General features: G+C 36.7%; 1 protein-coding gene across 1 annotated transcript in view; it reads left to right on the forward strand.

Moving 5' to 3' along the window:
• The window catches only part of LOC131439474 (uncharacterized), a 132,357-nt gene that overhangs the window by 67,197 nt on the left and 43,014 nt on the right, over window positions 1-22,146 (forward strand). The window contains exon 2 of the mRNA XM_058610517.1: window positions 9,398-9,669. The gene's annotated coding sequence lies outside the window, so the exon portion shown is untranslated. The remainder of the gene's footprint in view (window positions 1-9,397; window positions 9,670-22,146) is intronic.

Below are 22,146 nucleotides of genomic sequence, written 5' to 3' on the forward strand. Positions count from 1 at the left end.
TGGTTCGATTCCAAATGCACGTGGGGAGGACACATTAGGTTTCTGATAACAAAATGCCAACAAAGAGTAAATTTTCTTCGAACAATAACAGGATCTTGGTGGGGTTCTCATCCGCAAGATCTAATAAAATTGTATCAAACAACGATACTTTCAGTGATGGAATATGGATGCGTTTGTTTTCGTTCCGCTGCAAACTCTCATATTATCAAACTTGAGCGAATTCAGTACCGTTGCTTGCGAATTGCCTTAGGCTGCATGCATTCGACACATACAATGAGTCTTGAAGTTCTGGCGGGAGTTCTTCCATTAAAAGATCGATTTTGGGAGCTTTCATCACGCCTGCTAATAAGATGTGAGGTGCTGAATCCCATGGTAATTAATAATTTCGAACGACTAGTCGAGCTTCGATCTCAAACAAAATTCATGACAGTATATTTTAACCATATGTCACAGGAAATCAACCCTTCAAGATATATTCCTATCCGTGTCAGCCTCCTAAATGTCCCTGACTCAACTTTATTTTTCGATACATCCATGCAGCGCGAAGTGCGTGGAATCCCGGATCATCTACGTTCGACGGAAATCCCAAAAATATTTTCAAGTAAGTTCAGGCATATTGACTCTGAGAAAATGTTTTACACGGACGGATCGCGAATTGAAGAAGCGACAGGGTTTGGTATGTTCAACAATAATGTTTAGGCCTCATTTAGGCTTCAAGAACCTGCATCTGTTTATATAGCAGAGCTAGCAGCAGTTCATTATAGTTTGAGTGTAATCGTCACATTATCTCCAAACCATTATTTCCTCTTCACAGATAGTCTGAGTGCAATTGAAGCCATTCGCTCAAACATGACTGGCAAGACTGAACCGTTTTTCCTGGGCAAAATAAAACAGTGCCTGAACGACATATTGAACAATAATTATCTAATCACTATAGTCTGGGTCCCGGCTCATTGCTCCATTCCTGGCAATGAAAGAGCCGATATTTTAGCCAAACGTGGTGCTATTGAGGGTGAAATTTATGAGAGATCAATTGCTTTCAACGAATTCTATAGCTCGTCTCGCCAAAGAACACTTGCCAGCTGGCAAGCTTCTTGGGATAAAGATGATCTGGGTCGGTGGATGCACTCAATTATTCCGAAAATATCGACAAAGGCATGGTTCAGGGGACTGGATGTGAGTAGAGATTTCATTCGTGTGATGTCCAGACTCATGTCCAATCACTACACGTTAGATGCACATCTCCTTCGAATTGGGCTCTCCGAGACTAATCATTGTGCTTGTGGCGAAGGTTATCGAGATATTGATCATGTCGTTTGGACATGCGTGGAGTATCGTGATGTCAGATCTCAACTAATAAATTCTTTGCGTACCCAAGGTAGACTATCCAATATCCCAGTTCGAGACATTCTTGCTTGTCGTGACCTTTCATACATGAAACTTATTTATCATTTCATAAAGAAAACTGGAGTTTCAATTTAATAAAGGCCCCTTTCAAGACTTAGTTCTGATCCCAGCTGCGTCCATGAGTTCAACCAATAGCTGAATTAGAATAAAAATAATGTAATGATACAAACAAACTCGAAACAGTTTATGAAATTATTAACAAAATGTCTGAAAATAACAGCTTATTTTATAATTTATAGAAGTTAATCGTTTGGTTCAAATAATATTTCCGAGTAGATTTCATAATTAATGACGAGTTACCTAAGATGATATTTAAGTAATAAGAGAATATGTTTTAATAAATGCAAAACGTTGTGACTATGTTAGAATTAAATTAGGATAAGAATATTATGTAAAAGTGATGCTACGGCGAAGAAAAACTTATGTAAACTGCCTTAAGAAATAAACGTATTTATGAAAAAAAAAAAAATAATCAGGCAGCTGTCAAATTTATACACGTATGTGTTGAAGGTTGGTACTAACTGAAAATGGTATGGATTTAATTCTAGTGGCGCCCTCTCATAGAAACGATACGAACTTTTCAGCCGATCTGTTACAAAAAAAGTTATCCGGCGAAACCCTTGTCGAGCGTCCTGATGGTTAGTATTGAGGTTAAGTAAATTCATATAAAATGAAAAAATATTCCTGACGAAACACTGATTGAAAATGGAAAATGATTTAAATTGCAACAATAAAAACTAGTATAACCTAGTGACAGGAATCGAGTCTGTCGACTTTCTCCAAACTGTACTAGCAACTGAACCACTCTGGAGGTATGATATAGCAAATCTCAGATATTGATCTGATTGAACAGAGCACCGTACATGTACACTGTTGGTTTCGATTTATTAATCCGTCCATGGGATCTCATATCGCAAACTAACATTCTCAAACCATAACGCGAACATTAAAATCAAGATTAACTCCATTAAAATTTCTCATGCAGACCTGAGTGTGGTTTTTGCGCAGACACGAGGGCACGACGGAAATGAATGCATAATGTCAAGGAATTATGGTTAATACTAGAATGAACCATTAGTTTAAATAAGATCTGTTCAAAGCAGTGGATTTAAAAGATAAAATGAAAATTGATGCATTCTGTGGTATGCATTACAGATATGATTATTGGTATTTTTCCTTTTATGTTATTGCAGTTGTGACGAATTTCTTTCGACAATTACTATTTTCGGAGTTTGTTTCGGTTACCAGCTACTTGTTTCAAGTTAAAGGGTAATTTTTTTTTGCTAATATCATTTTGGCAACACTGTTTTTGACAGATCTCGCATGAATCGTGTCTTGTGTCATTGTCAAATTTGTTCAGTTAGGTCTTTAATTTAATCATAAATCGTCGTTTGGTCTATAATTTAATCATGAATGGGCGCTGGCAAAGTTGGAGGAAGATCCACTTGTTTATCGAAAAATTGTGTTAAACGACGAAGCTCATTTCTGGTTGAATGTCAACAAGCAAAATTTCCGCATCTAGAGTCAGTAGTTTTGCAAGAGCTTAAAATGCATCTCAAAAAAGTCACTGTGTGATGTGGATCATGGGCTGGTCAAGCTTTGTTAATTGAACGGGAACAATTAGTCTCTTGTTTGAGAAAGAATCTGACAATTATCTTGACGTATTCTTATTGTCTCGTTCGGATAGCTTTACTATTGTCGTTTTGGACAGTAGTTAAACTATTATTTTTTGGCTGTCCAGAGACTCGATTCACTTTAGTGAGACGTTATTTTTGGGAGGATGCCAAAATTTTATTTACTTATAGTTCTCTGTTAGCTTACCTTTCAGCATATTATTTTGACCTCCTCGCTAGAGTAATTTGGGTCCACAGTTTTTACATTATTTTTCTCACACAGTTTCCCACTCCGTTTTATATCCAGCCGCCTATCGTACGTCAAATGTTGTTCTGAGCCACTCCTAGGATGGAGAACAGACACTCGTTCTCCTTTCTTGTCAGCATATGACCAAAGCGTTGGTTTGGTTACGCGATCTTCTCCACGTGGTAGAAGGGATTGGATTTATGTTGAAAAGTCCAACCTTGTAAGACCAGTGCCCTTACATTGAACCGCCAACCCGGTTTATACAGAACCGTTAGGTGGTGTCAGCAGTTCAACATGAACTGATAATTCACCGATGAGTTAAAGACGAAACGCTAAAATAATCATAAAAGTTATCAGCACACTTAAGATATATGTTGAATCATCCGTAAAATATGTCATTTTGACACTCGTATTTATCTAGCTCGTAAGAGGTAATTTTTTCTAAGTGAGTTGTTTAAAAAGTTTGAATAGAGACTATACATTGTCATTCTACTCAAAATTCTTTAAAAGACATTCACAGCCTGTAACACGTCTCAGGATTTTATCGATTTTATTTTGCACCAAAACGCCAGAGAACCCTTGCTAATGTCCAATAACAATAGCTTAGAAAAGCCTACGTTATTTATAAAATGTTTCTCCCCAAATCCCAAAACAACATCAAAAATGTAAAACACCATTTTGCACTACCAGTCTGATTAGAGCGGCAGGAAACATTTACCTCTTAAATTTGCTATTCGTTTTCAATTATTCAACGAACCAACACACTCAGAATGTTCTCGTTTGGCAATCAGCCGTGTTCTGCTCGTTCAACGCCGCTCAAGAACCCATGAACCCACCTGGCGCCGCCACAGACAGGCAACCGACGACGGACGAGTTCGATAGCGGCTAGGCGGCAAACTTGCCGACGACAGGTAAGAAGATAAACAGTATATGTACGTGTGGCGAAAGGATTCCGTTTGTTCGTCCTTGAATTATGAATGCGAACCGGTTTGTCTGGAATCAAGCAGATCGAAAAGGAAAAACGAATAATGGTTCCCAAGTACCCGCATCATTAGAGTGCAGAAGTTTTGGAACAGAGTTTTGTGTGGATATGAATTCCATTCGTTTTAGTTATGCATGTTATATCTGGATTAACTTTGAAGTAAACACAGCACAACAGCACAGCTGAGCTCGATTTTGTACCATTTCATCGAATGGGAAGAAGCGTTTTGAAAGTGAAAATCAACTAGTCCAAACCAAGTCCAATCCAAGTACACATTAAAGCGACCCAGAGCTCGCAAACTCGATGACCTCAATACCCAGTAAACGACGACATCGCATCGAGGCGAAAGTACAGCCGAACGCATTCAAAATCGTGTCAATTCGTCTTGAGTGTTTGGCGGCGACTGTCGGCGACATGCATCCTCTCGTTCGGCAGATGGAATAATAATAAATAAAGGCAACAACCCGGACCATAAGAAAGTGGATTAAATTTCAATTAGCAGTCCCGCAGTCTTTCTCTCCCCCTATCGAACTACGACGGGATCCGGGCACAGAGTGTCGATTTCTTCACAGTCACGGAACTTGACACATGCGGCGCTAATAAATCAATGCACATTTTTCATGCATCGGACATCGGCTTCGGGTTGTTCTGTCTCTCTCAGTGAAAGGCCAGGGAAAGTTTCCGTGAGTGTGCATTTCCAATTTAGTTCTGACAAAAATAGGTTCGATCATTCGTTGCTCGCAGGCCAGATCATTGATGCATTATTCATAGTGACAATCGTCCTGGAAAGAGCCATGTTCGGAATATTTAGACATGAAATACAAAGAACTCAAATTTTTAATGAATTTACCGTTTTGTGTACGAACAATTTTCTCTAAATCCAAACCTCCGTTTACGTCAACTTTTTTTACGTTACCTCTTTTTACGAAGTAAATCCCAAATAACGTAACCTTGTTTAACGTTGTAAATTCGTTGTAAACCTACACTAAGGTCTCATTTTACGTGGGGGATAAGTACCGCGTAAAAAACAGAGAAACTTCGGAAATCCACGTACAAAAAAAAACGCGTAAGTCGGAAATGCGCTTAAGAAAAATCACGTAAGTTTGGAAATCCGCGTAAAAACCCCGCCAAACTAAAGAATTTTTTAATTTTTTTTATTCGATATTCGATATCTTCACAATATGCTTAGTAGTGATTGGTGATATTCCCGGGTGCTCTTTTATCAATGCAAAGAATAAGAATAAATAAATAAGAATTGACTAGTAATCAATCATTTCTCCATTTTTTATCTTCATACATCGTCTATCAACAACTATTCATTAAACACATTCCGAAAATGCTTATTTTGTTATGGTTTTTCACAAATATCTATGAATCGGAAGCGGAATGTTGGATTTTGGAACGACTTCAATCGTTGTTTTCCGACATCTACACTCTTAAAAAAAATTACACATGACGTAAATTCTAGCGTATAGTAATTTCTTCGGTAATGACAAGGTATTACATCTATTACCATGTAAATATAATTTTTGTATTTATATCGATGTAAACTTAAGCTAAATTGACTGCGAAGTTAATGATATGACTTATCTTTATATGCTTTGAATTGTAAATTTAAGTGAAATAAGACGTAAATTTATATGATTTTTTTTTCTAATTGTGCACTCTCAGAAACAATGAAAATTACACATGACGTAAAATCTAGCGTGCCGTATTTTCATGGGTAATGACAGAATATTACTAAATTCAACTAAATGAACTGTAAAACTAATAACATGATTTGTTTTTACATGACTTCAGTTGTAAATTCATGTGAATTGAGACGTTTTCTTTATGTGCGAGACGCAAATTGACAAAAAATCGTAATGTGTACTTATCAATACTGTTCCGAAAATACCTATTTTATTACTGTTTTGGAGATAAGCTTCTTAGAAGCATGCTTTTCCGGCTTATACTAATCATTCTTGTTCCTAAAATATCCATTACATTATATCCAACAATTTTTTTACGTTGAATATTCAAAAAAGTGTAAACTTTTGTTACGTAATAAATTCCAAATGGGGACGACAATAGCGTCCTTTCACGCAGCCCACTTAGGTTCTGTTCCCAAAATTCCCTCAAAGGGTCAGAAAGTTTCTCTGGCTCGAAGAGGCGAATGAGCTTAAGGGTAAAACCTCTGTAATAAGAACAAAAGAAAATTTGAAATAACATAAACTATATAACATCATGATTCGATTTACGAACCCCCGATTATTACAGAAAAGTGGTTTGGGTGTATTCAGAACTGTGAAAGAAAGCATGTCAGTTTTATTTGTATTCACGAGTTATGTCCGTGACATTACCCACCCGCCTTTTTTTCATCAAAAACTCAAAACAGGAAAAGTGCCTAAGTTTTTCGCAGAAAATTTTTCACTTTTCGATTGACACTAAACAAATAAACAGCAAATGCGACTTTTTAAGTTGGATTTTTTTTTAAATTTGAAAAACTGTTTACTTTTAATTTGATTTTTTAGATCATTTTTTTTAATTTTTGACCATGTATTCGACTTTTATTTCAGTTTATACTAATTTAGAGTGTCCAATTAATATCTTTTTTCAATTTCATGTCTAAATATTTCGAGCATGGCAACTTCTAAGAGAAAATTTATTGCTGTTGACTTGTTGAGTCATTTTCTAGCTATTTTTCATCAATGCACTGAATTGTTGAAAATAACATAAATTTATGTCAGTTGAAAATACTCAATATTTAAAAAGACTCGAAACATCGAAGTGTTAGTTTCCAAGAAACAATAACAAAAATTACGAAACAGCAATTTCTTTCGTAATTACGTACTACATGGAAGTCCGGGTACTACTAGAAGTCTCGGGCCTCTCACAGAAAAGACGTGAACAACCTCTAGATGGTCCAATACCAAATTTCATGACAATCTATTCACTAGTGTTTTAATAACAGCTGATCATGTCAAACGAGTTCTAGTTCCCATCACGCTATGGAAAAAGACATACCAATTCATTCATGCATAAAAGCAACGGTGAAATTGAATGATTTACGGTACGGTTCAGTCACCATCCCCCGTATTCTCCAGATCTGGCCCCCAGCGATTACTATCTATTTACAAAACTGAGTAGATTTCTCCTGGGAAAGAAATTTTCGACGAATGCTAAGACTCATTGCAGAAACGGAAACTTATTTTGAAGGCCTTGACAAACAAAATGTTGGAGGACCGATGGTTTAAGTGTATCGCTCTAGATGGAGATTATACTGAAAAATAAACAAGTTTCCACGGTTTTTTCCTGTGAATATGGTAACTATGCCCTAAACACGTACGTATCTTTGGAAACACTTCATCAACGGTGAAATGTTTCACAGAATAATGAACGTATGTGTGTTTATTGAGTAAAATCAATTTTTGGTGATACTTACAGTTCGGATTAGATCGAAGATGACGTCGAGAGAAGAGCAAGCGCGAAAAGCAATTGTGTGCGGTCGCAATGAAAATTCGGATCTGTCAGTAAGGAAACTTGCAAAAAAAGCTTGATTTTCCCACAAGCACTGTTCAAAACGTTCTAAAATCTTTCGATACACGTTTGACAACAGACAGGAAGGCTGAGAGCAGAACAAAAAACGAATCCTAGGATGCGAATGTGAAGCAAATATCGCAGAAAAGACCAGATCTTTCGGCACGTACTGTGGCTAGAAAAAGAAAAATGCCTCCAACTTTCGTGCATACCTCAAAGCACCGATGAGGTATGAAATCGTTAAAGATGAAAACTGTACCGAGCCGTAATGATAAACAGAATGTAACGGCCAGGAACCGGGCAGGCAAGTAGTATCGCGAATATTCCTGCGTGATAATGGACGATGAAACTTATGTGCTGTAAGATTTTAAGCATCTTGCCGGAATGTCTTATACTACCATGCATCAAAACGGCATAGGAGACGAAGAAAGTGGCCAAGTTTCCGATTCTTTTTTTGGTTTGGCTGGCAATATGCAGCTGTAGTTGGGCAAACTAAAGCTTCATCACTACCGGAACAATAAACAAGGAAAAATACCGTGAAAATGACTAAAGAAGCGATGGCTACTATTTCTACGCTATTATGACGCTTTCTCGCTATTCTGGTCTGAATTGGCATCTTATCACTACGCCAATGAAGTTTTGGAATGGTATAGAGCGAATGGAGTTCATGTTTTACCAAAAGAGGCGAAACTGCCCGGAGTTGCGACCTATCGAGCGGTATTGAGAACTCGTGGAGGGAAAACTCTCTCAATATAAATAACAAACTATAAGTTTAGAATAATTTCGGAAATCTCGCGCAAAAGTAGCTAAATCGGTTGCAGAGAAGTCTGCACAGACCCTACAGGCTGCAGTTAACTCAAAAGTTCGTAGTTTCTTCATGTAGCCAAATTTAGTAACTAAAATTATTGTTAGTATGACTAATAATGCATAATGGAATGAAAAAATTGAATTAACAGAACATTTTTTTATCCAAATATAATCTGTCAAGTTTGTGTAGCGAAATCAGAGGAACGTAAATGACGCATCGTCGATGTCCAAATATTTGAAAAGATTACATCAGAAGTTAATGTGGATCTTATGTTATACATTAAATGGTGATGGTCATTAGAATGGCGCCTGACCGTCAAATCCTAAAGAATTAGCTTTTCTTCTTTTATTTGAAGTTTTCGCATTTTGACACACGAAGTGTTTTAATTTAAAGTTAGTCGAAATAAAATAAAATGCACAGTTGTAGAACTACATACTTCAGAAAATATTTCTGCAGAGAAACAATGAGCAACTGAGAAACGGAAAAGTTCCGATTCGGAACCAATTAAAAGGATTAAAGCGAATAAAAATTACAATTACTAATCAAAACGCGTCACACCAATATTGCACGTACTACGAAGCAAACTAGAATTTGTACTTCAGTACACAAAAAACGATACATTTGATATGTCGTTTTTCATACTAAATTCAAATTCACGTCCAGAAAGAGCAAAATCTCGGAACGTGCTTTATGAACGGTTCCAATCAACTTATCTGTTTTGCTAAAATGTTCACTTGTCGGAAGTGACGCCAAATTCATTTCTCATTCAGTTGACAACTTTCCTGGAAATAATTATTTTTTATTTTTTCTTTTACTTCTAGATCTTCAGTTTCGTTCTTAACCAGTGGTTGGATTTTGTCGGACAGGTTCGAGCACAACTTGACCTGAACTTGAGCGTTCAACTGCTCCTCCGATTCGTTCCTTATACGGTAGACTGGAGGACACCATCTGCCGGTTAGCTAGGTCGCAGTAATTGCACCGATTGGAACGACCGGGTATTTCCACCTCCTAGCACTGTTCCGACCGCGAGAGAATTACAACTGCTGATGTCAGGTCACGACGACGAGCGGTGCCGAGTGTTTCAATTTAAGAGGTAAGCAGATTGACCATCTAGGGCCCAACTGTGGTTTATCTTTCGTAACAGGCTTTAGACTACCATCGAATGTATCATTACGCATTCAATTAAACAAGATTGCTATTCAAATCGCAATCGTAATTTCGCGCGAATCGTAATTGTCAGCGGAATCAATTTTCCAGAGATCTTAATCGGTTTGAAAGGTCAACAGCACAATTGCCACCGGTTTGTATTGAAGCTTATAATTGAGATATCGTTACCAGAAGAGGTGATGGGCTGTCTCTATGGTAAGACAATCCACATCAAAAGAACCTCTAATTTATTGATTTGTGAAGTTTTTATTTCCGCTCTAAGCTGAACAGGTTTTCGATCTTCACGCAGCAGATCTGTTAACACAATCCTGTTCGGCGAATGGTGTTACCATTCAGCTGTCACGGTGACTAATGGGCACGTTGACTTCCCGGTAGAGAAACAGACGGGAACATGCTCATTCGATGTGAAGATGGAAGATATCGGAAATGACATTTGTGCAACAGGTTTCTATCATCAACCGGACACCCGAGAAACGGTGGACCATCGTTTTGTTTAGCACGTTCTTGTAGAGTCATTATTGTGCCGCTAGACTCTCGGAACTTGTCAATTTCTAGTCAAGCACATGTCTATTATTGCATGTTCCATTAATACATATATTCACATTGTAAGCATTGAATATATTATGAAAATGGTCTACTTTTGATCCATCAGATCCTTCAGTCTGTTGATGCACCACCACTACAGGACGGGTGGATAATTTGCTCCAATTATGCCTCTTCCTCATCGGTAGTTGAACCAGTTGCTTATCAGTGTCTGCCACTTTACTCATGATGATATAAGGTTGAAAAGGGAGATTGCTAACTAAATGATTTAACTGGATTACCTTGGCGAGGGTCTTGCAGGCGCATATTTGTGCCAGTAGAATGGAATCTTACAAAGGCTTCCCAAGTGCCGGATTGATTGTTTTCGAACTGAAAGTAGTAATGAAACTGAACATGGCTTCCAAAGGTGATTGACTGTGATTGCAGACGAAATTTTAGGAACGGATGTTAATTATGTCTATTTTTAAAGAAATGAAAAAAAAAGCTGTGGTTTCGTCACAGCGCACATCCCTCATAATTTGTCGACTCAGAGCTGGAAAGTTTCAATTTTTCTTCATGGCTTTTTTTACATTTCGTTTCATCATAATCATTCTTTCTTTTCGGCGGCGAAGCCACCGTAAAGGAAAATTAACGTCGATGGCAGAGCTAGCGTCGAAATGACCTTTCAAGGTAGTTTGGTGCGAGTTCGCTTTTTTTTACCTTACCTGTTGTTTTCTTCGTCGAAGCGGTACGTCCGGTAATATTTATGTGATCGGATGAACCTCCATCGAAGGAAGCTTTTAAGGAGTCATGTAATAAATTTCATTGCCCATAAATTGTATTCTGAGAAATTCGCATGTCTTTGAGTATCCATCCCAGCTTGATGAAGAAATGATGTTTTTCTTTAAATTGATCCTCTTACCGAAACGATATTTTAAGGTGAACTTTATAATCATGACCGTAGCTATGCTACAACTCATCCATGTTGAGCATGGGTGGAGTTCGGTCACGGAAGCTACGCTCTGTCGATTTTGTTAACCGTTTACTTTGCCCTCCAATGGGTCCTCTCTTCTGAGAAAAAATAGGTGTCGCGTCCTCGCGCTAAACAATGAAACAATTACGCTGCTGCGTCGGTAGACTGGTGATGCCAAAGCGACACAGCATTGTATTCAATTCGACGATGTTCACCTTTTTACCTTTCTTGTTTCAGAAGGGTTATTACGTTCGTTCAAAGCTAGCAAAACATTTACCGAGGTCCGGAGGGTCTAGTCTTAAGCACCAGTGGACTTACACTCTGAGTGTGTGTGTGTGTGTGTGTGATTATGTACTAGGTTTATTACAGGGACGTGCTATGGGAAAAATCAAGAAGTCTAGACTTTCAGACATATATGTTAAATCAAATGCAAAGAATAGAACATAATTGTAAACATCTTCATGATACACTCCTTTCGAAGCGTGGGTAATAAGGGGACATGCAGTGCCCCTAATTCCATCTCAGTATACTCAAAATGTGTTTTCCTGGCCGTCATTGCTCCTAGACAAATATGTTTCATTTTCTACTCTACTCAACCTCAGCGAATTGCATCAGCAGATTGTTTCGAAAACTTTACTGTGCTTAAAAGTCTTAGTGATAAGTTTTTTTTTTATCAGCTGAGAGAAAACACCGCACCCACTTTGCAAACAATTTTCTCATATTTATGATTTCAGTTGTCTCCTGCATCTTCAGGATTTCGATGGAATAATATTTAACTGGTGACACCATCTGTCTGTCAGATCGGGGACTTATTGACCGACGTATTTTGTTTCTAGCTATTCAAACGGACTCTAAAAGGATATCCGGCAAAAATTTCGCATAATATTTTAGAAAAAGGTTTGGTCGGTAAAGTCTCTCTCTCTTTCCCTTTAGTGCGTATTTATTTTACTAATGTTGCGCAATGGAAGTTTGTATTATACAAGGTCGCAAGTTCAAATTCTGTCTTTGAATGGTTTTTCTGTATGTTGCGTTCAAGTCGATTTTTCGGTTTGTTTGCTCCGCTTGAGTATCTGAACAAAAGTGAATTTAGCTTGAGCGTTCACCTCTGGTTTTTTTTTTTTTTTTTTTTTTTTTAAATAACTATTTATTGGAATATGAGTTAAAATTAAATTATTAAGATTTAAATTGGGTGTTCAGCCACAAGTGGTGACTTTTCAGCCCTGTTATATATATATGATTTGGTTATTACCATGAAGACATTATTTGCTTCCGCAATTCTGAGATTTTTGTGTAGGGAAAATTCTAAACCTACTTGTATTGTGTAATGGGGAAAAGGAACTTATATACTAACTTACTAACTAATACAGAGAGCGAATCGATTCAATTGAAGATTGCATCGATTTTTGTCGGAATTTGCTTATAATATTATGTGACATTACATCTAATGGTTCTATATTTGTGAGTCTGTGTAACTCATTTGTACTAAACCAGGGAGGACGCTTCAGAATCATTTTCAGAATTTTATTCTGAATCCTTTGAAGCGTTTTCTTCCTGGTGGAACAACAGCTTGACCAAATTGGTACCGCATAAAGCATGGCTGGTCTGAAAATTTGTTTATAAATTAACAATTTGTTTTTTAGACAGAGCTTAGAATTTCTGTTTATAAGAGGATATAAACATTTAATATATTTATTACACTTTGCCTGGATTCCTTCAATGTGATCCTTGAAAGTGAGTTTTTTGTCATACGTTAAACCTAAGTATTTAGCTTGATCAGACCATGTCAATTCCAAGCCATTCAATTTGAGAATGTGATTATTGTTTGGTTTAAGAAAAGAAGCTCTTGGCTTGTGAGGAAAGATAATTAATTGCGTTTTTGCTGCATTTGGTTTAATTTTCCATTTTGACAGATAATCACTGAAAATATTTAAACTTCTTTGTAGGCGACTGCAGATCACTCTTAGATTTCTACCTGTGGCTAACAGACTTGTGTCGTCACAGAATAGCGATTTCTGACAACCAACGGGTAGATTTGGAAGATCAGAAGTGAAAATATTATACAAGATTGGAGCTACACTCGAACCCTGCGGAACACCGGCTCGTACGGGTAGCAATTCAGATTTACAATTCTGATAGCTAACCTGAAGAGTACGATCAGTTAAATAATTTTGAATCATTTTGATCAAATAAATAGGAAACTGGAAATCAGACATTTTTGCTATTAAACCTTTGTGCCAAACACTGTCGAATGCTTTTTCTATGTCTAGAAGAGCAACTCCAGTGGATAACCCAGAAGATTTATTTGATTTTATCATGTTCGTTACTCTGACAAGTTGATGAGTAGTTGAATGTTCATGACGAAATCCAAACTGCTCTGGTAAAAAAATTGAATTCTCATTTATATGAGTCATCATTCTTAACAAGATATTTTTTTCAAAAAGTTTACTGATAGAAGAAAGTAAGCTAATTGGGCGATAACTTGATGTTTCTGCTGGGTTTTTATCAGGTTTTAGGATAGGAATTACTTTAGCGTTTTTCCATCTTTTTGGGAAGTAAGCTAATGAAAAACACTTGTTGAAAATTTTAACCAGGAGTCTCAAGGCAACATCGGGAAGATTTTTAATAAGAATATTAAAAATTCCATCATTACCAGGAGCCTTCATGTTTTTAAGTTTTCTAATAATTGATTTAATTTCATCAAAATTCGTCTCAATAATGTCATCGTGTGATAACACTTGGGTTGAAATATGATCATATTTCAGTGAGACTTCATTTTCAATAGGACTCACAACGTTCAAATTAAAATTGTGGACACTCTCGAACTGCTGAGCAAGTTTTTGAGCTTTTTCGCCATTTGTAAGAAGTATTTGATTTCCTTCCTTGAGAGCAGGAATAGGTTTCTGAGGTTTCTTAAGAACCTTAGAAAGTTTCCAGAAAGGTTTAGAATATGGTTTAATTTGTTCAACTTCTTTAGCGAAATTTTCATTTCGCAAAAGAGTAAATCTATGTTTAATTTCTTTTTGTAAATCCTTAACTATGTTTTTCATAGCAGGATCACGAGAACGTTGATATTGTCGTCGACGAACATTCTTCAACCGAATGAGCAGTTGAAGATTGTCATCGATGATAGGAGAATTTAATTTAGTTTGAGCTTTGGGAACTGAAAGATTTCTAGCTTCGATAATATAATGATTCAAATTATCAATTGCTGTGTCGATATCCGCAGAATTTTCTAAAATAGTTTCATGATCCACATGATTTTCAATGTGAGATCTGTAATCCAACCAATTTGCTCTATGATAGTTGAAAATAGAACTAATTGGATTAATTATAGCTTCGTTGGAAAGTCTGAATGTTACAGGAAGATGATCTGAGTCAAAATCAGCATGAGTAATCGGTTCACTACAAATGTGACTTTGATCTGTTAGAACCAGATCAATTGTAGACGGGTTTTTCACGGAAGAGAAACAAGTAGGATTACTGGGATGAAGAACTGTAAAGTAACCAGCTGAGAGTTGATTATGAAGTATTTTACCATTACTGTTATTTTGCCTACAATTCCACTGGACATGCTTAGCATTTAAGTCCCCTATTACGAAAAATTTCGATCGATATCTTGTAAGTTTTTGCAAATCGCCTTTAAAGAAATTTAATTGTTCGCCGGTGCATTGGAATGGCAAATATGCTCCAGCGATGAAATAAATTCCATGAATGGTTTCAACTTCGATTCCCAAGCTTTCAATAACTTTAGTATTGAAAGAAGGTAAAATTCGATGTTTAATTTGCCGTTGGACAAAAATGGCAACTCCACCACCAATTCCAGTAAACCTGTCAAATCGATGAACCACATAATGTGGATTACTTTTCAATTTTACATTTGGTTTAAGAAAAGTTTCTGTCACAATGGCAATATGAATTTTGTGAACTTTGAGAAAATTATAAAATTCATCTTCACTCGATTTCAAAGATCGAGCATTCCAATTTAAAATATTCAAATAATTATTTAACATCACTGTTAAATTTTAAATTCATTATAATATTATTTGCAAATTTCCATCCGATTTGAAATGCTTCAAAAAGTGATGAAGTCGAATTCATTTGGATGATCATTTGAAAAAGTTGATCTTGTAGGTAGATCATTTTATTTTCAGTTATATCGCCTAAATCGACTTCATTTAAAGAAGCGAATGGCATTGAAGGAATATTTGTAGGTAGACTGCCATTAGAAGAAGATGATTTGGCCGGTCTACCTATTAATAAATTGTTTTCGTTAGAAGAAGAACTGCAAGGCGGTCCTGTGTTTTGATTATTTACATTAGAAGAAATAGGAGATAGATTTCTACCTAATATACCAGCATAACTGACATTAGAAGAAGATGATGACGAGGTCGATCTACCTGTCAATAAATTGTTTTCGTTAGAAGACGAATTGGCAGGTGCCTTAGAAGAATTTTCAGGTATGTTCTGTAAATTTAAGGTCGTTGATTTGACTTGTTGTCTAAGCGAACGAGCGTTTAAAATTTTTTCCCTGACAGGACATTTCAAATAATTGGATTTATGATTTCCATTGCAATTTGAACATGAAAATTTATCAGTGGTTTCATTCATTGGACAAGCGTCTTTCGAATGCGATTTACCACAATTCAAACACCGTATATCCATATGACAATTTTTGGTTCCATGACCGAAGCCTTGGCAACGACGACATTGCGTTAAGTTTGCAATACGATTATGCCGTTTATAATGTTCCCAATGAATTTTAATGTGGGAAATGAAACGTACTTTTTCTAAAGTTTTCAAATTGTTTACATCACTTCGATTGAAGTGTATTAGGTAAAGTTCATGGGAAATTCCAGAGCGTGGTTTAGAAGTACCATTCGCTCTTTTTTTCATAAGTATTACTTGGGAAGGGGCAAAACCAAGCAATTCTTTTAGTTCATTTTTAATTTCATCAATACTTTGATCATTTGATAATCCTTTCAAGACAGCCTTGAAGGGTCTGTCTGATTTTATATCATATGAATAAAATTTATGAAGTTTTTCGGACAAATATCGAATAAGACTTTCGTAATCTTCCAATCCATCCACCAAGACTCGACATTCTCCTCTTCGTCCGATTTGAAATGAGACTTTTACTTCCGGGAGAAAAGTAGAAAGCTCAGTACGGAATGCTTTGAAGTCGGAAATCATCACCGTCACTGGTGGCATAGATTGATGTTTCTTCCCAGAACGACAAGCGTCCATTTTGGGAATTTTTGAAGAATTTTCTTCTATGTCGCTACAATCGGATTCAGGAAGAATCTCGTAAATATTGTTAGACGGCATAGGATCAACGGAAGGGAAATCCGTCCGTTGTCTTTTATTTTTACATTCAGATTCTATAAGATCGTGAATGTTATTAGAAAAATGTTGAATAACGGATTGTGATTTATTCCGTATTGAATTATTTTTAGCCTTAGGCTTGTTGCCTTTCCGGTTGGACGCAGGCATTTTTGAAATTTTAAATTAAATTAACTAGGCTAAATTAGTCTTCGAATAGACTCCTAGCTAGCCTTAGAAAAGGCTGATTAATTTCTTAGTCACTCTAATATCACTCTTTGTATCACTTAGTCACTCTAATATCACTCTTTGTATCACTTAGTCACTTAGTTAGTGATTCAGGTAGCCTTGAAAAAGACTGAAGCCTTGAATCAATGAAACTCTAGGTAGCCAGAAAAAAAATTCCAGGAGCCAAGAGCTATACGCGTGCGGTGCGAACGACTGTTCAACACCGACTGTTCACCTCTGGTTGCTACTCCATTACTGATAGGGATCAGCTGATATTGCACAGAGAACTTCTGGAAGATCAAACCTTGGAATGTCTAATCAACCTTCAATGTGCAACTTCTGATAATCCCAGAGCTCATTGATCAGTATCGGCGCCGGCCAGGTCCGGTATGTTAGCCCAACACTTGTTGTTACTAGAGGGCGTATATACTACTGTGCACTCCACAAGTGTCACGAAAAACAAATATGTGTTAGTATAAAATTGAAAAAGCTTCGTTTGCGATCATTAGAATCAACTACAAAAATAATCCTTGTGTGTTTTGAAAATAATGACGCCACAAAGGTCGAATTTTATCTTGACCACCTACATCCCAGACTGTAAAGCAAATATTCTTATACTCTACTGTTTCCACATTGAAACCGATTTTAGGAATAGTTATCACGACTTCTCCAAAGTCTAGTTTATACAGGATAGTCATTTTACCAGTCGCATCCAATCCAACTGTCAACAATACAAATACATGAAATTCGATAGACAAGTTTAAAACAAAATGAAATTTAAATTTCTTGTGACGTCACATATAAACTGAAAAGCCAATTTAATAATGATAATACTGCAATTTTTATAACACTAACCCATTAAAATTCTTATTTGTTTTTTTTTTCGAAAAGCCTGGTTCGAACGCTGGAAATTGTAAGAATACCTATTCTAAGAAACTTCAAAATTCTACTCGTCAAATTATACAAGGATTGCAAGGAATGCTGCAAACAGTTTTCATATAAACAAGTTGACAATTTAAAGTTGCATTAAGGGTTTGAATACACTTCAGCCATAGGACGTAAAAGACGGCGAAATACTTGACCTATTTGAAGGATTTTCAGTAATTTTAGCGTTTGAAATGAATTATTACCCTCTCATTCTGCTACTAACGCAGAAGGCGATAGCACTCAGTCGACACCGTTCTATTGACCAAATGTCATCATAGACACACGGGGAGGCATGATATAGGAACTTTTGAGCACTTAGTTATCTCACCTTTTGACGACCTGTGTATCTGAACAAAAGTGAATTTGCATGAAAAAATATTTTACACTTTTAAAATAAAATGAAACTGCGTCGTATCGTTATAGTAGTAGGGGAGAACGGAGCTAGTCCGGCCACGGGGTTAAACCGGACAGCTTAAATAATTTATAAACCAGTAATTATTTCGATTCAAAAATTGACTTTGTAAACGCGTTTTCATGTGACAGACATCAATCGGCGTCAATCGTGTCTGGTCAAAATGTGTACGTTTTTTACTGGAATTTTTTTTCGAAGATTTTTGATTTTTTTTGATATATTTGATTTCTGTGCATTGTAATGGTGGTCTGGTTAGTGCTTTCAAATATCAATTTCGTGCTGAATCCAGTGATTATTAAGTGCTTTCAATTACGTGGAAAATAAAATTATTATTGCGTCTCGAAAAATAATTGTATGTGTGGGGCTAAACCGGACAAAAATCCGACCTGAAATACTTGACGGATTCCTGAAACATTCCTAAATATTGATATCTATATTTCTATTCTACTTGTTATCACTTATTAAAACCAGATTTACAATAAATTTGAGCAAAATGTTCATTATATGTAGCGAAACAATCTAATAGTCTTGAATAAAGACTCTAAAGTCAGTTTCAATGTCATTTATTAGGTACTGCCTGGCGTAATATAGATAACTTGGGTAAAAACCTAGTTTTTTTTATTTAAAAGATATTTTTATTCAGGCTTATTTGGGTACAAGCTTTACGTGGCCGATTGAGCCGATTTTTTAAATAAATTTTTTTTGAGTTGGATCTCGTTGTCACCCTTTTCCTAGGGGGAGAGAAGCTTCCATTTCCCTTCTGCGAGGATTGAGGGGCACTTCGTTCGTGGTTCGTCTCGTCATCCATTGTCGCGTCGATGGTATTGTTGTCGATTTCCGTCATCTTTTTTTTAGTGGCTGTAGATGCCACCTTGTTGTACATTGGTTGCAATTGCTGGTTGGTTGGAGGGTAAGTTGTTAACTGCAGCTGGTGTACTTTGTTGTATAGGGGATGATGATGGATTCGTTGAAGGGGATGCTTCATTGTTGTTGGTAGCTGTCACAGGTGTACTGGGGTTGGTGTGAAGGAAGCACCGTTGTCCTTTGGTGTAGTTGTCTCCTTGTCCAGTTTATCACATGCCTTACCGTAGTGAACAGCTTTTTGGCAATATTGACATGTGGCCATCTGATTGTCGTAGGTAACAAGTGATTTGCACGGAATTCTTGTATCTTGACCGAAAATCACATAAGAAGGTATAGCCTTCTTCAAGTGTATGCGTAATAAACGTACGCCATTTAGAATACCGGGGAAAAAATTCTTCCACTTTTCTTTTTCGATAGAGAGAATCTCTCCGTATTGGGACATAGTTTTGCGAATATATGAATCGGTGACGCTTGAGTGGAGATCATGCAAACGCACTTCTATAGCACTATCATCCATATATACTGGAATGTTGTACTTAATGTTCTCGTGCTCCACATAGTGTACATTGTTATTGTCTTTTGCGAATTGAATTGCATCCAACTCTTTATAAAACTAGATGTAAATAATATTATTTGTCTTATTGCATTGAAGTAAATGCACACGTTTAATGTCAAGATGCATTTGCTCCTTAAGCAAACCTTCAAGTTCTCGTATCGAAGGTCGAATTTTGCACTGCCTGAAGTCAACAACAATTGTATTCTTTCGTGTCGGAGGTAGCTTTTGTTCGTTTGGTTCACTCATTTCGAGGTCGTTCTGTTGTGCACTACACAATTCTGTACTTGGTTTCCTCGGTTCCGAACGTAAGCGGTTTTGTTTTATCGACTGACTTGGACGAGATGTGAAAGCGAACTGAAAATCTTCTAATTCTACCTTGAGTTAGAAACCTAGTTGTAATGGATGCTTTTTTCAATTTCTTAAAAGTGTCCGGCTCCCCTATGTGAATTCTTAGGTTTTTAAAATGTTAATTTGGGACACTTTCGACTGGATTCTATTTGAATGTAGATTTGTTTATCGGATATGCGGTCAATACTGGATTAAAACGATAACCTATTTTTTTCCCCTGAAGAAGACGCAAACCAGTAGTGTCAAAACGTTGGGTGTTAAATTCGTGTTGTTATTCGTTTTAATCCAGTATTGACAGCAGTTTTTAAAATGTTTTGCAATTATTGAATCTAATCAGTCTAACATAATGTTGTTCAAAAATTTACGCAATAAAACAAAGCTTCCATCTCACTGTTAGGTGAATGGAGTTGGTCTTTGCATTTTGGAATCACACTTTTGTCATCTAGACAATTGGGTAAGGGAACAGTGCTGGGTTGGGCAGGCTGCTTCTGTCACGCTAACAGATTTTGAACATCTAAGGCGCTTTACTCGGTCAGTTGTTCAAGTCAAAGCGCATAATTGTTTCGTCATGGTTCGAAAATGTTGCGTCGGTAGCACTCCGCAATGGGAATTATGTTTATCATCAGTTAATAACGGGTTTCATTTTTGGTTCAATAGTTTTGCGGCTTCGGAAAGAGCTTCAACGAAAAGTGCTGTTCTGCTGCGTGATTGTTTCACGTTCGTGACTCTTTTATTCGTACTTTGATTGAATACTCAAGAGTACTGAGAAAATTGTGAACTAATTGTCGTAACAAATCTGATTATTGTAATTTATCAGCGTGATTTTGCTTAGAACTGTATATGAAAAATCTTTGGCAATTCTAAGAAATAAAACTATTCTATTTGAATGTTCGAGAACAATTTTAAGGACTATTCAGAACAAATTAATTTGCATAAATTTTTATCCAAGAGCAAGGTTTGGTGCAGGTTTTAGACGCTCCAAGAACGATAAGGCTTTCTTGAATTTGATTGTCTGATCGCTTGGTGTTGATTTAAGACATTCAGATCATTCGTTACGAACATCGTTGGAAGAAACTGAAAAAAATTAATAAATGACAATTACCGGTTCATTAATGATCAGAGTACACTGCTATAATTTAAGCAATGGTATGTCATCACACATTGGTATAGCAAAGGTAAATCACGTTAGGAAATAAAAAAGACATACCGTTTTAAATATGTCGTGAAAGTTTACTTTAATAGATGTGCTAGTTCATTTCTATAGAGGAATGCGGGGCAAAGTGGGGAGTGGAGATGGGTGGTGAGTCCCTGGTAAATCCCAATGTGACAATGCGACAATGTGACTTTTTTGAAAAAGTGGCCCGATGTAATTTTTGGCGTTGCTACACATTCTGATCACGCATTACAGAATTGTTGCAAGCTGTCAAAGATTCTAGTCTATATTAACCGTTTCGCTAGTTAGTAAAACATAAGTGAGTAATCGCATTATTGTTTTGCACCTTAACCTTGTATATGGTGTCGAAGAGAATTCCTCACTGAACAAATGTAGCGGACAAGGCGGGGAAATTCAAAGCATTTTTTTCTGTTTTAGCTTGGTAGCCTAACTTACCTTACTTTACCTTGTAACCAAACCTATACCTGATGACCATCAAAAGGTTCTAAGTAAAGGAAGTGTATCATCACATCTGATTCATGCTTAAAAAATTATTTTTTTTTCATTTAGTTTTATCTTAATATAACCTAACATTCATTAGAAATCTCGAGAGACAACAATAAATGAGTTCCAATTACATTGTTCATGGTATTTTGCTCCGCTCTTGAGGTAAAACGGAGAGAAGGACACAGGTTCAAATTCCAAGCGGGATTTACTGGAGACCGCGCCACTACGGATCACATACTCCAGAAGTGTCGTGAATACAACGTACCCACGCATCACCTATTCATTGACTTCAAAGCGGCATACGACACAATCGATCGAGAAGAGCTATGGTTGATTATGTACAAATATGGTTTTTCGGAGAAACTGACGCGATTGATCAAACCAACGATAGATAGAGTGATGTGCTACGTCCGGGTATCTGGGACGCTTCCGAGTCCTTTCGAATCTCGGAGAGATCTTGCTTTGGAAGGTGTAATTCGAATAGCGAGGATCTTCCAAAAGTCCGTACAGCTTTCTGGCTTCGCTGATGACGTTGTTGTTGTAACAAATAACCTTGAGAAGATGATGAAAACATACACCGAACTGAAAGCTAAA

This window comes from Malaya genurostris, chromosome 3, assembly GCF_030247185.1.
Source record: "Malaya genurostris strain Urasoe2022 chromosome 3, Malgen_1.1, whole genome shotgun sequence".
NCBI classification, from domain to species: Eukaryota; Metazoa; Arthropoda; class Insecta; order Diptera; family Culicidae; genus Malaya; species Malaya genurostris.